The sequence below is a fragment of the Dama dama genome, chromosome 33 (genome assembly GCF_033118175.1).
Source record: "Dama dama isolate Ldn47 chromosome 33, ASM3311817v1, whole genome shotgun sequence".
Taxonomy (NCBI): domain Eukaryota; kingdom Metazoa; phylum Chordata; class Mammalia; order Artiodactyla; family Cervidae; genus Dama; species Dama dama.
Window position 1 is genome coordinate 39,084,364 of NC_083713.1, and position 12,078 is coordinate 39,096,441.

The 12,078-nt window shown below is 37.7% G+C and overlaps 1 pseudogene; it reads left to right on the forward strand.

Moving 5' to 3' along the window:
- Positions 1–978: 978 nt before the first annotated feature.
- Positions 979–2,371, forward strand: LOC133051099 (large ribosomal subunit protein uL30-like; annotated as a pseudogene).
- The last annotated feature ends 9,707 nt before the right edge of the window (positions 2,372–12,078 follow it).

Genomic DNA, 12,078 nt, shown 5'->3' on the forward strand with positions numbered 1-12,078 from the left:
AAATTACTTTCAAAACTGAAGGGAAAATTGACAAAAATTAAGAGAATTTGTTGCCTGTAGACCAGCCTTGCCAAAAAGAGAGAGAAAGAAATTCATTAGAGACAGGAAAATAATACAGTTCAGAAACTCAGATCTACATAAAGAAAGGAAGAACATCAAAGAAGTAAAAACTGAAGATAAAATAAGAACTTTTATTTACTTTATTCTTAATTGAGCTCACAGCACTGTGTTAAAAATAATAATAGCAACAATATATTCAATTATGTATATGTCTTATCTATGTATGTATACACTTGTATGTGTGTAGGCTAAGTTGCTCAATCATGTCCAACTCTTTGTGGCCCCATGGACTATAGACCGTCAGGCTCCTCTGTCCGTGGGATTTTCCAGGCTAGAGTACTGGAGTGGGTTGCCATTTCCTACTCAGGGGATCTTCCTGACCCAGGGATTCAACTTGCGTCTCTTGCATCTTCTACATTGGCAGGTAGATTCTTTATCACTAGCGCCACCTGGGAAGCCCACATATATGCTTAAGTATTCTCATATGTTGGCATAGGAAATGACAATCCACTCCAGTATTCTTGCCTGGAAAATTCCACGGACAGAGGAGCCTGGCTAGCTTCAGTTTGTGGGGTCACAAAGAGTCAAACACAACTCAGCACAGCATAGCACAGCATTCTCATATATGTTTGTTTTTTTTTAGTCGCTAAGTCGTGCCCGACTCTTGTGATCCCATGGACTGTAGCCTTCCAGGCTTCTCTGTCCATGGGATTTTCCAGGCAAGAATACTCGAGTGGGTTGCCATTTCCTTCTCCCAAGGATCTTCCCAACCCAGGGATAAGTGAAATGAATAACAGCAGTGAAACAAAGGATAGGAGGGAGAAATTAGAATTATTTTGTTATTATGAGGTATACTACAGATGAAGTGGAGTAGTGTTATTTGAAAGTGCATTTGGACTGTTGCATATTAAAAACTCTAATAAAACCAATAAAAAAATCAAAATATGAACTATAGCTGATGGACTAGGAAAGGAGACAAAGTGGAATCCTATAAAATGCTCATTTAAAACCACAAGAGAGACATGAGTAGTAGCTGCAGCATTGGAAAAATGGTGGAGGAAGAGCCAAGAAGAAAAATCCCTTTGGTTGCAGAGAATCTCCTGAAAAAGAAGAAGGCTTATCAGGCCCTCAAAGCCACCCAGGCAAAACAGGCACTTTTGCAAAGGAAAGAGCAGAGAAAAGGATAAGAGATCAAGTTTAAGTGACTAGAATGGTTCATGCATGATTCCTGGTGGCAACTACAGGACAGGGTACAACTCAGATGGCTAAAAGTGAAAGCTTGTGGCTTGAAAGTGCCAGACAAACATTCCTTGGCCTTTGTTGTACATATTGAAAGGATTAATGGGGTGAGTTCACTGGTGCAGAGGACAATTGCAAGACTTTGCCTGAATAAGATTTTTGGTGGTGTCTTTATGAAAGTGACCCCTCAAAGCATGAAGACGCTTTGTATTGTGGAACCTTATGTGACCTGGGGATTTCCCAATCTCAAGTCTGTTCAGGAACTCATCTTGAAACATGGACAAGCCAAGGTCAAGAACAAGGTCATCCCTGTGACAGACAACACAGTGATTGAGAAGCACCTGGGGAAGTTTGATGTCATTTGCTTAGAAGACCTCATTCATGAAATTGCCTTCCCAGGGAAGAATTTCGACGTGATTGCAGGGTTACTGCACCCTTTCCAACTCTCAGTGGCCTGTCACACTATGAAGAATAGAGTGGGCTATATCAAGGAAGTAAGCTCACCTGGCTATTGAGGTGAACACATCAATCAGCTCGTCTGGCAACTGAACTAAACCCCGTGTACCTGAAAACACAGTGCACTGGAAGTGTGTGTTTTTGTTTTATGAAATTTTCACTCAGTATCTTCAAGGAAGATTGTTTTCTGCTAGAATATATCTTCAGAAACTGGAGGCAAAGAGTCAGAGAAAACATAGTGATGTTCACAACAGACACTTTTGATCCCACCTCAGTTCCAAGGAAAAATTCCTGTGTGTTTTCTCTGATAACCACTGTCCACCTCTGAAACCAGCAAAGGGCTCATGCCATGAATAAGGAAGTCCTGTTTTATCACATCCATCCTGGGCTTTACTGTTGGTGAATGAACACCTACCTGTGAATACAAGACAGCAGTGGACCAAGCCTAGGAGCATATTGAACCTGGGATTTCCTGGGGCCTTGTTTTTGGAAAAAACTTGAAATTAGAATTAAATTAAACTAGAACTTGAAATTAAAATTAGAAACACACACACACACACACACACACACACACACACACACACACAAGACCATAAGAAACAGATAAGAGAATACTGTAAACAGTTACATGCCAACAAATTGGACAACCTAGAAAACATGGAAACATTTCTAGAAACATACATCCCATCAAAACTGAAATTGATAAGATGAAATTGATAATTTGAACAGACCAATCACTAGAAATAAACTAGAATTTGTAATTTAAAAACTCATTCCAGCAACAGTCCAGGACTGGATGGCTTCACTGGGCAATTCCACCAAACAAAACTTATATCTGTTCTTCTCAAACTCTTCCAAAAGGTTGAAGAGGAGGGAGCACTCCCAAAATCATTGTATCAAGCCCCCATCACCCTGATATCAAAGCCAGACAAAGACACTACCAAAAAAGAAAATTACAGGTCAATATTTTTGATGAATATAGATGTAAAAATCCTCAACAAAATTTTAGCAAACTGAATCCAACAACATATAAAAAGGATCGTGCTCTGTGATCAAGTGGGTTTCATTCTAGGGTCACCAGGATGGTTCAACATATGCAAATCAATTAATTTGATATACCACATTAACAACAGAAAAAGACAAAAATCACATGATCATCTCTATAGATGGACAAAAAGCATTTGATGAAATTCCACAACCAAAACCAATTTTATTCCTGATAAAACTCTTCCTAAAGTGAGTATAGAGGGAACATACCTCAACATCAAGCCCACAGCCAAGAAACTACCAAATGGTGAAAAGCTGAAAGTCTTCCTGGTAAATTCTGGAATAAGACAAGGATGCCCATTCTCACCACTACTGTTCAACACTGTATTGGAAGTCCTAGCCACATAAGTCAGAGAAGAAAAAGAAATAAAAGGCATCCAAGTTGGAAGGGAAGGGGTAAAATTTGTCATTTGATACAGATGCCTGATACTCTATGTAGAAAACCCTAAAAACTCCACATAAAAACTATGAGAACTGTTAACCGAATTCATCAAGAGAGCAGGATAAAAGAGTAATGTATAGAAACCTGTTGCATTTCTTCACACTAGCAATGAAATACCACAAAGAGAAAGTTAAAAAAAAAAAATTCTCTTTAAAATTGCATGAAAAAAGAAAATAGTCATAAATGTAGTAATCAAGGAGGTAAAAGATACATGCTTAGAACTATAAAAATTGGAAATTTAAGAGGATTCAAGGAAATGGAAAAAAACCTATGCTCTTGGATTGGAAGAATTAATTCAGTTAAAATGGCTGGACTACCCAAAGCAATCTACAGATTTAATGCAATCCCTATCAAATTACCCATAACATTTTTCACAGAGCTAGAACAAATAATCCTAAAATTTATACGGAATCAGAAAAGACCAGTAATTGCCAAAGCAATCATGAGGAAGTGGAACGAAGTGGGTGGCATAATCCTTCTAGACTTCAGACAATACTGCAAAGCTACAGTAATCAAAACAGTATGGTATTGAGACAAAAACAGATGTATTAATCAGTGGAACAGAAAAAAGAGCCCAGAGATAAATCCATACATACTGTGGTCAATTGCTTGTAAACAAAGGAGGCAAGAATATACAAAGGTGAAAAAACAGTCTCTTTAGCAAGTGATGTTGGGAAAACCGGACAGCCACATGTGAACCAATGAAGTTAGATCACCCCCTCACAGCATACACAAAAATAAACTCAAAATGATTTGAAGACTTAAATATAAGACATGACACCATAAACTTCTAGAAGAGAGCATAGGCAAATAGCCTCTTACGTAAACTTTAGCAGTATTTCCTTAGCTCACTCTCCCAAAGCAATAGAAATAAAAGAAAGAATAAACAAATAGGACCCAATCAAACATAGAAATTTGTACACATCAAACAAAATCATAAACAAAATGACAGTTAATGGGAGAAAATGTTTGCAAGCAGTGCAACACACAAGGGCTTAATTTCCAAAATATATTAACAGTTTATACAACTCATTGATGAAAAAGAATTTTTTTAAATGGGCAGAAGGAACTTCCTCAGTGGCACAGTGGTTAAGAATCTGCCTGCCAATGCAGGGGACATGGGTTTGATCCCTGGTCCAGGGAGATTCCACATGCATGTAACAACTCAGCCTGTGAACCACAGCTACAGAGCCCGTGCTCTAGAGCCTCTAAGCTGCAACTGCCAGCCCCTGGAGCTGCAACTATTGGAGTCTCTGTTCTCTAATACCCATGTGCTGCAACTACTGAGCCCGTGTGCTACAACTACTGAAATCTGAATGTCTAGAGTCTGTGATCCACAACAAGAGCAGCCACTGCAATGAGAAGTCCCTGCACTGCAGCAAAGAGTACCACCCACTTGCCACAACTAGAGAAAGCCCATGCAAAACAACAAAGACCCAGTGCAACCAAAAATAAATAAATTTAATAATAATTAAAAAAAGAACCAAAAAACGGGCAGAAGACCTAAATAGACATTTCTCCAAATGACATACAGATGGCTAGCAGACACATGAAAAAATGCTCAGCATTGCTAATTATTAGAGAAATGCAGATCAAAACTATAATAAGGTATCACCTCACTCCAGTGAGAAAGGCCATCTTCAAAAAGTCTACAAATAAACGCTGGAGAGAGTGTGAAGGAAAGGGAACCCTTTTATGTTGCTAGGAATGTAAATTGGTGCAGTCACTATGGAAAGCTCCTTAAAAAATTGAAAATGAAGTTACCATATGATCCAGCACTTCCATTCCTGGCCATATATCCAGAAAGAAATGAAAACTCTAATTGGAAAAGATACATGCACCCAAGTGTTCATAGCAGCACTATTTACAATAGTCAAGATATGGAAGAAATCTAAGTGTCTATCAACAGATGAACAGATAAAGATAATGTGATATATATATATACCCATATATACATGTAGTGTATATTAGTCATTAAAAAAGTGAAACAATGACATTTATAGCTACATGGATGGATGTAGAGATTATTAAGCTAAGTGAAATAAGTCAGACATAGACAAATATTGTATGTTACCACATATATGGCTTCTAAAAAATCATAGAAATTGATTTATTTACTAAACAAGAACAGACTCACAAACAGAAAACAAATTTATGATTACTAAAGGGGAAGGGGGGAGGAATAAATTGGGAGTATGGAATTAACAGATGCTCACTACCACATTATATATATGCCCACTATATAAAGTAGATAAACAATAAAGTTTTACTGTGTAGCACAGGAAATGATATGCAATATCTTGTAATAAGCTATAATGAAAAAGAAATTTTCAAAAAGAGTGTAGGGGCTTCCCTGGCGGCTCAGTAAAAAGAATCTACGCACTAGTGCTGGAGACATGGGTTTGATCACTGATCTGGAAGATTCCACATGCTGCAGAGCAACTACTGAGCCCATGATCTAGAGCCTGAGAGCCACAACTACAGAGCCCATGTGCTACAGCTACTGAAGCCCACATGCCCTAGAGCTGGTGCTCCATGGTAAGCAAAGCAACCACAATGAGAAACCCTAGCACCTCAACAAACAGTAAATCCCACTCACTGCAAGTAGAGAAAAGCTAACGCACCAACAAAGCCCAGCACAGCACAAAAATAAACTTTAAAATTAAAAAAAGAGTGTATATGTGTGTATATCTCCAAATCATCACTTTGCTGTACATCTGAAACTAATGAAATATTGTAAATCAGCTATATTTAAAACACACAAGGCAGAAAAGGAGTTCAGTTTAGTTCAGTAACTCAGTCGTGTCCGATTCTTTGCAACCCTATGAACCTCATCACTCCAGACTTCCCTGACCATCACCAACTCCCAGAGTTTACCCAAACTCATGTCCATTGAGTCGGTGATGCCATCCAACCATCTCATCCTCTGTAATCCCCTTCTCCTCCTGCCTTCAATCTTTCCCAACATCAAGGTCTTTTGAAATGAGTCAGCTCTTCACATCAGGTGGCCAAAATATTGGAGTTTCAGCTTCAGCATCAGTCCTTCCAATGAACACCCAGGACTGATTTCCTTTAGGATGGACTGGTTGGATCTCCTTGCAGTCCAAGGGACTTTCAAGAGTCTTCTCCAACACCACAGTTCAAAAGCATCAATTCTTCGGTGCTCAGCTTTCTTCACAGTTCAACCTTCACATCCACACATGACCATAGGAAAAACCATGGCCTTGACTAGATGAACCTTTGTTGACAAAGTAATGTCTCTGCTTTTTAATATGCTGTCTAGATTGGTCATAGCTTTCCTTCCAAGGAGTAAGCGTCTTTTTATTTTGTGGCTGCAATCACCATCCGCAGTGATTTTGGAGCCCAGAAAGATAAAGTCAGCCACTGTTTCCACTGTTTCCCCATCTATTTGCCATGAAGTGATGGAACCAGATGCCATTATCTTAGTTTTCTGAAGGTTGAGCTTTAAGCCAACTTTTTCACTCTCTTCTTTCACTTTCATCAAGAGGCTCTTTAGTTCTTCACTTTCTGCCCTAAGGGTGGTGTCATCTGCATATCTGAGGTTATTGATATTTCTCCCAGCAGTCTTGATTCCAGATTGTGCTTCCTCCAGCCCAGCGTTTCTCATGATGTACTCTGCATATAAGTTAAATATGCAGGGTACAATATGCAGCCTTGATGTACTACTTTTCCTATTTGGAACCGGTCTGTTGTTTCATGTCCAGTTCTAACTGTTGCTTCCTGACCTGCGTACAGGTTTCTCAAGAGGCAGGCCAGGTGGTCTGGTATTCCCATCTTTCGAAGAATTTTCCACATTTTGTTGTGATCCACACAGTCAAAGGCTTTGACATAGTCAATAAAGCAGAAGTGTTTTTCTGGAACTCTCTTGCTCTTTTGATGATCCAGTGGATGTTGGCAATTTGATCTCTGGTTCCTCTGCCTTTTCTAAAAGCAGCTTGAACATCTGGAAGTTCACGGTTCACATATTACTGAAGCCTGGCTTGGAGAATTTTGAGCATTACTTTACTAGCATGTGAGATGAGTGCAAATGTGCGGTAGTTTGAGCATTCTTTGGCATTGCTTTTCTTTGGGATTGGAATGAAAACGGACCTTTTCCAGTCCTGTGGCCACTGCTGAGTTTTCCAAATTTGCTGGCATATTGAGTGCAGCACTTTCACAGCATCATCTTTGAGGATTTGAAATAGCTCAACTGGAATTCCATCACCTCCACTAGCTTTGTTCATAGTGATACTTCCTAAGGCCCACTTGACTTCACATTCCAGGATGTCTGGCTCTAGGTGAGTGATCATACCAACGTGATTATCTGGGTTGTGAAGATCTTTTTTGTATAGTTCTTCTGTGTATTCTTGCCACCTCTTCGTAATATCTTCTGCTTCTGTTAGGTCCATACCATTTCTGTCCTTTATTGTGCCCATCTTTGCATGAAATGTTCCCTTGGTATCTTAATTTTCTTGAAGAGATCTCTAGTCTTTCCTAATCTATTGTTTTCCTCTAATTCTTTGCATTGATTGCTGAGAAAGACTTTCTTATCTCTCCTTGCTGTTTGGAACTCTGCATTCAAATGGGTATGGAAGATAAAAATAGGAACAAAGAACAAGGGCAACAAATATAAAACAGTAACAGATATGGTAGATATTAATCCAAATATATCAGTAGTCATGTTAAATGTCAGTGGTTGAAATGCACCAGTTGAAAGACATGGAGATCGTCATGGTGGATCAACAAATAAGGCCCAGATATAAGTTGTCTACAAGAAAATACTTAATGAAATGTAGATTAAAAGTAAATGGATAGAGGGTTTCCCTGGTGGCTCAGTGGTAAAGAATCCTGCCTGGTCCCTAGTTGGGTTTGGGTTTGGTCCCTAATCTGGGAAAACCCCGCATTCCAAAGAGCAATTAAGGCCATGCTCCACAACTATTGAGGGTATGCTCTAGAATCTGGGGACTGCAACTACTGAGTCTATGTGGCACAACTACTGAAGCTTGTGTGCCCCAGAGCCTTGTTGTGTGCCCCACAACGAGAAGTCACAACAATGAAAAGCCTGCAAACTGCAATTAGAGAGTAGCCCCTGCTCACCACAAATAGAGAAAAGCCCACCCATGCAGCAACAAAGACCCAGCACAGCCAAAACAGTAAATACATAAAATTATTTTAAAAAGTAAATGGATAGAGAAAAATATACCATAAAGCAGGAGTTAGCTATTTTAATTTCAGACAAAGCAGACTTCAAAGTAAGCAAAGTTAAAGAAGAGGATTACATAATAGTAAAGGGCTCAGTTCTTCAAGAAGATACAACAATTTTTAATGTGTACACATCTATTAACTCAACATCAGACGAGGCAAATGCTGATAGTACTGAGGGAAAAATAGATTAATTCCCTGTTACAGTCAATGATCTCCACACATCTCGCTCAGAAATGAACAATCCAGTCAGCTGAAAATCAGTAAAGACTATTTGAACTCAACAACACTTTCACTCAACTGGATATAATTGACATTGATAGATTGTTTCATTCAAAACAATAGAATTTACATTTATCTCAAGCTTAAATGGAATATCTACCACTTTCTGGGACATAAAACACACCTTAGAATTTTTTAAAGACTAGAAATCATAGAGTGCTTTGGTCTCGACCATAGTGGAATAAACTAGGAGTCAATCATGGAAAGACAGTTGGGAAATTCCAAAATATATGTAGATTAAGCAATAAACTTCTACATAATATGTGGATCAAAGAAGAAATCTCAAAAGAAGTTTAGAATTTTAAACTTAAGGAATTTAGAATTATTTTAAACGTAATGAAAATGAAAATACAACTTTAAATTTGCGGATGCAGTGAAAACTTTTCTTAGAAGGAAATTTATAGTGTTGAAAGCAAATACTAGAAAAGAAAAAAAATCTAAAATTAATATTTCCACCTTAGGAATCTAGAAAAAAAAACCAAATTAAATTCCAAGTAAAACTAAATAAATGGAGATAGATTCTATAGTTAGAACTAGTCAATATTGTCAGGAAGTCAGTTTTTTTCCAACTTGATCTATTAATACAATACTATCCCAGTTAAAATCACAGCAAGTTATTTGGGATGTGAGCAAGCTAATTCTTAAGTTTATATGGAGATGGGAAAAAACACAGAATAGCAAACTCAGTATTGAAGGAGAAAAACAAAGTTGGAGGACTGCTGCTATTTCAACTTCAAAACTTATTCTAAAGCTACAGTAATAAGAAGAGTGTTGTATCGGTGAAAGAACAGACAAATAGATCAATCGAACAGAATGGAGAGCTCACAAATAGACCTTCATAAATATAGTCCACTGACTTTTGACAAAGGAATAAAGCAATACAATGGAACAAAGTCCCTTCAACAAATGGATATCTATTAATACATGCAAAAAAATAAATCTTGACACAAACTAGAATTCTTCACCTAAGAATGAACTCAAAATAGATCACATACCTAAATGTAAAATGCAAGATTGTAAAACTATAGAAGATGAAGTAGGAGAAAACTTACATGATCTTTAGCATGGTAATGCCTTATTAGGTGTAACATCAAAGACATGACCCAGGAAATAAATAATTGATAAAGCAGGACTTCAATAACATTTAAAACTTCTGCTCTATGAAAGAACAATCACAAGATAATGATGGATGCCCCTGGTGGTCCCATGGTTAAGAATCTGTCTTCCAGTGGTTAAGAATCTGCCTTCCAATGCAGGGGACATGGGTTCAATCCCTAGCCAGGGAACTAAGATTCCCACATGCCCTGGGGCAACTAAGTCTGCAGGCTGCCCCTACTACTAAGTCCAGGCTCGAGTGCTGCAATGAAGATACAGCACAGCCAAAATTTAAAAACAAAATTTTAATTGCAAACAAAAAAACAAGAGAATAAGAAGTCAAGCCATAAACAGGGAAAAAATAATTGCAAAAGACATTTGATGAAGATCTGTTATCTGAAATATACAAAGAATACTTAAACCTCGACAGTAAGAAACAACTTGATTTTTAAAATGGGTCAAAGTCCTTAACAGACACTTCACTCAAGAAGGTATACAGATAACAATCATATGAAAAGATGTTCCACATCATATAGAAAGAATTTGTACATGTCATCAGGGAAATGCAAATTAAAACCAGTAAAGTGAAAGTGAAAGTGAAGTTGCTCAGTTGTGTCTGACTCTTTGCGATCCCATGGACTGTAGCCTACCTGGCTCCTCAGTCCATGGAATTTTCCAGGTAAGAGTACTGGAGTGGGTTGCCATTTCCTTCTCCAGGGTAAGATACCATTGTATACCTATTAGAATGGTCCAAATCTAGAATACTGACACCACCAAATGCTGGCAAGTGTGTGGAGCCACAGTCACTGTCATACAGTGCTGGTGGGAATAAATGTTGCAGCTACATTGGATGATAGTTTTCTTACAAAATGAAAATGATTTCTTACAAAATGCAGTATATTCTTGTGATGCAGTATATTCATGTGATCCAGCAATCACACCACTTTTTATTTACCCAAAGGAGTTCACAGGAAAACTGCATGTGAATGCTTATAGCAGTTTTATTCCTAATTGCCAAATCTTTAAAGCAACCAAGAAGTCATTTAGTAGGTGAATAGAGAAATAAACTGGCACAACTAGGTAGTAGAATATTATTCAGAACTAAAACGAAATGAACTATCAAGCCATGAAAAGACATGAAGAAAAGTGTGATGCTTATTGCTATATAAAAGAAGCCAATCTGGAAAGTCTACATACCGTATGAATCCAAGTATATGAAATTTTGTAAAAGGTAAAACTGGAGACAATAAAGATTAGTGATTCTGTGAAGTAGGGGGTGAGGAGGGTTGAATAAGCATACTGCTGAGAAGTTTTAGGGCAGTGGAAGTATCTATATGATACTATTATGATGTATATATGTCATTATGGTGCTAAGTCTCTTCAGTCATGTCTGATTCTTTGTGACCCTATGGACCATAACCCGCCAGGCTCCTCTGCCCATGGGACTCTCCAGGCAAGAATACTGGAGTGGGTTGCCATTTTCTTCTCCAGGGATCTTCCCAACCCAGGGATTGAATCTGCCTTTGTACAAATCCATAGAATAAACAACACCAAGATTGTAAACAATGGACTTTGGTTGATGATGATGTAGGCTCATCCTTGGTTTAAAAAAAAAAAAAAAGATGTGACATTTGGTGAATGAGGTTGGTGATGGGGGAAGCTCTGCATGTGTGAATGGTGGGTGGTGTATAGGAAATGTTTATACCTTCCTCTCAATTTCAGTCCTAAAATTGCTTAAACCATGAAGTCTTTTTTTTAATCAAGAAGTGTATTAGAATAACCATCATTACTTGCCGAAATATTTGTTACTTAGAGAAAAAGAATTAAGAATCAGCAGATTCTGTGTATCTAGAATAGTCAGATATATTCAGTTATGTATGTAACTAAATTCCACTTTAATATTTGCTCTGTAAGATTTATATATATATTTACTTTTACAATGGCTGTCTTTTTCTTGGTGGCTGATGACCTAGATTAATTACAATTAGTTTAATTTATAGAATACTTTATAATAATCATTCCATTAGTTATAGACTGAATGCTTATATCGCCCCAAATTAATATGTTGAATCCCTAACCCCCTAATGTGATGATATTTGGAGGTGATACCTTTGGAATATAACTAGGTTTAGATTATGTCATGGAAAAATCAGATTGATTATATTCTTTGTAGATGAAGATGGAGAAGCGCTATACAGTCAACAAAGACAAGATATGGAGCTGACTGTGGCTCAGATCATCAGCTCTTTATTGCA